This window comes from Calonectris borealis, unplaced genomic scaffold (assembly GCF_964195595.1).
Source record: "Calonectris borealis unplaced genomic scaffold, bCalBor7.hap1.2 HAP1_SCAFFOLD_117, whole genome shotgun sequence".
Taxonomy (NCBI): domain Eukaryota; kingdom Metazoa; phylum Chordata; class Aves; order Procellariiformes; family Procellariidae; genus Calonectris; species Calonectris borealis.
In genome coordinates, this window is record NW_027441505.1 from 222,501 (window position 1) to 227,500 (window position 5,000).

Genomic DNA, 5,000 nt, shown 5'->3' on the forward strand with positions numbered 1-5,000 from the left:
CACGGTCCTGGGACAGCGACGGCCGCGCGCGCTCGCCGCCGCCCCGGGCGGGGCGGGCGGCAGAACGCGGGGCTCTGCGTGCGAGCGAGAGGGCAGCGTCTGCGGAGAGCCGCAACGGCGGCCTGGTCACCGGCAGAGCCGGCCCGCCGTGAAGCGTCTCCGACGCGCCCTGGGTGCCACCTCGATCGGGAGAGGAAGCGCGGGCCCCACGGCCACGGTCCTGGGACAGCGACGGCCGCGCGCGCTCGCCGCCGCCCCGGGCGGGGCGGGCGGCGGAACGCGGGGCTCTGCGTGCGAGCGAGGGGGCAGCGTCTCCGGAGAGCCGCAACGGCGGCCTGGTCACCGGCAGAGCCGGCCCGCCGTGAAGCGTCTCCGACGCGCCCAGGAACACCTCTGCAGGCGCTGCCTGCGGGTCTGGGTCGACTGAAGGGGGGGAGCGGGAGGTGCCGCCGGCCACCCGCTCCGCGCATCGATTCCCTTGAGCGAGGTCAACGGGACCGAGGGAAAGCCGCGGCAGGCTCGACTCCCCCGGTCTTCCAGCGTTCGAGTGCCGGCCACCGGTACCGGTCTTTGCCCTGCGCCCCGGGGAACCGCTTACCCCGGGGGAGGAGAAGGCCGAAGAAGACTAAGAGGCACCGCGCCTCACCCGTGCCATCCCCGGGTAACGGGGGCCGGGAAAAGCCGCTCAAGGCTCGACGCCCGCGGCCACTTGCCTTCGGCTGCCGGCCGCAGGGACCGGCCGCCCTTTTCTTCCCGCTTGCGCGGGCTCCAGCTTAGGGCTGGAGAAGTTCGGAAGGGCGAGGCGCCGCCACCTCGCCCGTACGAGTGCAGACCTTCCCAGCGAGCCCTCCTGCTACCAGGACTCGCGCCAGCAAAAAAGAGGACGAGGCGCCGCCGCCCCGCCTGCACCATCACCGGGCCCTCGGGGGCCGGGGCAAGCCGCGGCCGACTCGAGACCCCCCGGCTGTCTGCATTCGGCTGCCGGTGTTTCTGCCCGCTTCGCGGGCTCCAGCTTAAGGCCGGAGAAAAAGGACAAGGCGCCGCCACCTTGCCCGTCTCCATCACACGGCCCTCGGCAGCCGGCGGCAGCCCTGGTGGGCTGGGCACTCGCGGGCACCTCTGCCCCGGAACGGTGCCAGCACCCGCCTTTGCCATCATCGGGCCCCCCGGGGCCGAGGGAGGCTCGGCTCCCCCGGCCTTCCAGCGTTCGAGTGCCGGCGACCGCCACCGGCCGCCGGTCTTTGCCCTGCCCCGCGGGGAACCGCTTCTCCCGGGGGAAACGAGGACGAGGCGCCGCCGCCTCGCCTGCACGCCGCAGTCCCGTCACCGGGCCCGCCTGACACCACCAGCTGCCCGCGGAGGGCTCGCACCGGTGAAAACGGGACGCCGCCGCCCCGCCTGCGCCGTCAGTTGGGCCCTCGGGGGGCCGGGGGGGGGAAGCCGCGGCAGGCTCGGCACCCCCCGGCCGTCTGCGTTCGGCTGGCCGGGAGCCGGCCGCCGCTCTCTCCGCCCGCTTCGCGGGCTCCAGCTTAAGGCTGGCACAAAGGGACGAGGTGCCGCCAACCTCGGTCGTCCCACCAACCGGGCCCTCTGGAGCCGGGAGTAAGCCGCGGCAGGCTCGACGCCCCCCGGCCGTCTGCCTCCGGCAGTGACCTTCACCATCACTGGGCCCCGGCTGGGTGCGTTCGAGTCTTTGCCCTGCCCTGCGGGATCCGGCCTTATGCCTCGTGCCGGTCGGCAACGGCCGCCGGAGCCGGCCGCCGGCTCCGGCTCTCCGCAGCTCCCGACCCCTCGGACACGCTGGGCTGGCTTGTCGGGCAAGCGCTGGGAGATGGCCGGACCGAAGAGACTGGAAGCTGGGCCGGACCACCGAGGGAACCGCCACGACGGCCGCCGAGCACCCCACTTTGCTGGCAGAACCGCGGGCCTTGCAGCCGCTGACGAGCGCTGCTCTGGAGACGAGTCACGGCTCGCTCCTATAGTACGGACCGGCACGTCCCCGCCGCCGGCAAGCTCCAAGAGCGGCGCCTCTGCGCACCGGGGAGGCGCGCCAACCACGCCGACTTTTACGATGACGTAACTGGAGGCAGCGAAAAACAGCGACCCCTTCGGCAGCTCCGACGAAGCAGCGGGGACAACACGTCTACCCCTCGGCCCCGGCAAGGCGACCAAGTCCCGCCGGAGCCGGGTAGACTTGGCCGCCCTTATCGCCGGACGCTACGCAACCAACAACCCGCGGTCGCCGGGTACCGCAGGCGGCCCCACGGGCTCCGAAAAGGGGTAGACCTGACGGCCGCCGCCGAGCCCGGAGCCGGGTAGACATGACGGCCGCCGCCGGGCCCGGAGCCGGGTAGACCTGACGGCCGCCGCCGGGCCCGGAGCCGGGTAGACCTGACGGCCGCCGCCGGCCCCGGAGCCGGGTAGACCTGACGGCCGCCGCCGGCCCCGGAGCCGGGTAGACCTGACGGCCGCCGCCTGGCCCGGAGCCGGGTAGACCTGACGGCCGCCGGCGGCCCCGGAGCCGGGTAGACCTGACGGCCGCCGGCGGCCCCGGAGCCGGGTAGACCTGACGGCCGCCGGCGGCCCCGGAGCCGGGTAGACCTGACGGCCGCCGCCGGCCCCGGAGCCGGGTAGACCTGACGGCCGCCGGCGGCCCCGGAGCCGGGTAGACCTGACGGCCGCCGGCGGCCCCGGAGCCGGGTAGACCTGACGGCCGCCGCCGGCCCCGGAGCCGGGTAGACCTGACGGCCGCCGCCGGCCCCGGAGCCGGGTAGACCTGACGGCCGCCGGCGGCCCCGGAGCCGGGTAGACCTGACGGCCGCCGCCGGCCCCGGAGCCGGGTAGACCTGACGGCCGCCGCCGGCCCCGGAGCCGGGTAGACCTGACGGCCGCCGCCGGCCCCGGAGCCGGGTAGACCTGACGGCCGCCGGCGGCCCCGGAGCCGGGTAGACCTGACGGCCGCCGCCGGCCCCGGAGCCGGGTAGACCTGACGGCCGCCGCCGGCCCCGGAGCCGGGTAGACCTGACGGCCGCCGGCGGCCCCGGAGCCGGGTAGACCTGACGGCCGCCGCCGGCCCCGGAGCCGGGTAGACCTGACGGCCGCCGGCGGCCCCGGAGCCGGGTAGACCTGACGGCCGCCGCCGGCCCCGGAGCCGGGTAGACCTGACGGCCGCCGGCGGCCCCGGAGCCGGGTAGACCTGACGGCCGCCGGCGGCCCCGGAGCCGGGTAGACCTGACGGCCGCCGGCGGCCCCGGAGCCGGGTAGACCTGACGGCCGCCGGCGGCCCCGGAGCCGGGTAGACCTGACGGCCGCCGGCGGCCCCGGAGCCGGGTAGACCTGACGGCCGCCGGCGGCCCCGGAGCCGGGTAGACCTGACGGCCGCCGGCGGCCCCGGAGCCGGGTAGACCTGACGGCCGCCGCCGGCCCCGGAGCCGGGTAGACCTGACGGCCGCCGCCGGCCCCGGAGCCGGGTAGACCTGACGGCCGCCGCCGGCCCCGGAGCCGGGTAGACCTGACGGCCGCCGCCGGCCCCGGAGCCGGGTAGACCTGACGGCCGCCGGCGGCCCCGGAGCCGGGTAGACCTGACGGCCGCCGCCTGGCCCGGAGCCGGGTAGACCTGACGGCCGCCGCCTGGCCCGGAGCCGGGTAGACCTGACGGCCGCCGCCGGCCCCGGAGCCGCGTAGACCTGACGGCCGCCGGCGGCCCCGGAGCCGGGTAGACCTGACGGCCGCCGCCGGCCCCGGAGCCGGGTAGACCTGACGGCCGCCGCCGGCCCCGGAGCCGGGTAGACCTGACGGCCGCCGCCGGCCCCGGAGCCGGGTAGACCTGACGGCCGCCGCCGGCCCCGGAGCCGGGTAGACCTGACGGCCGCCGGCGGCCCCGGAGCCGGGTAGACCTGACGGCCGCCGGCGGCCCCGGAGCCGGGTAGACCTGACGGCCGCCGCCGGCCCCGGAGCCGGGTAGACCTGACGGCCCCTCCGTGCTCCGGGTCCGGCTGGACCGGGCTGCCGCCGTCTCCCGTCCGGGGGGTGTGTGGGGAGGTGGGGAACCGGGGGGGTGATTCGAGATTTAAGCGGGTCTGATACAAGGGCCACCCTGTCCCCGTCTTCCTGCCCGCGGTGGGCGATGGGGAGTGGGGGCATGCGTGCGTGTGCGTGCGTGTGGGCGTAATTCCCCCACCCCCCGCCCGTTTCTGGGATTTAAAGGGCTTTTAATGCAGGAGAGCGAGCACTGCGTCACACAAGAGTTATTGTCCGTATCGGTTTCCGTAGGGAAAAAGAAATCAATCAAATTCTGGTAAAATTAATTTTCTTTTAGCACGGCTAGGTGGACGATACCCCCGGAAAAATAAAACGGGGCCGATTGGAGAATCTCGATAACGCTCGACCTGCTTTGTTAAGACGCGTGTACAAATACTCCTCAATCCCCTGCGCACCAAGAACTGACCCCGGGTAAATTAAGGTCAAGGTCAAGTGACTAGCGATTCGGTGACCGACGTTTCTATCCCTCGCTTAGGACCGAGGTATTCGACGACGATGAATGAATTCCTTCGTGCGGAAATGAAGGAAATGAATCGACGTTAAAAATTAAGGAAGACTTAATTTATCGAACCAATGAAATAAACCATTGGGTTCATTGAAGAGATCCCAAAACATAAACATGGCTATGGACACATCAATAACGAAGGATCGGATTTCTTTACCAAATCTGCATTCCTCTCTTTCGGGCACGCCAAGAGGTGACGGACGGGAAAGGGAGAGAGAGGGAAGGTGGGGCCGATGAGTACCTGTTAGTAATTACTGTTAATTCTTTAATAAAGACGGCTGTAATAGATAAATTTGGCAAGAGTACGTGCAAGAGTTAGTTGTAAATTAAATGAAAATGTGAAGGGTCGCTTATCACCTTTTGAATTAACAATTTGCGCCCGAGGTACCAATCGATGATTACATACATACGTACGTACGTACGTACCTACATACATACATAAATAAAAGTTAAA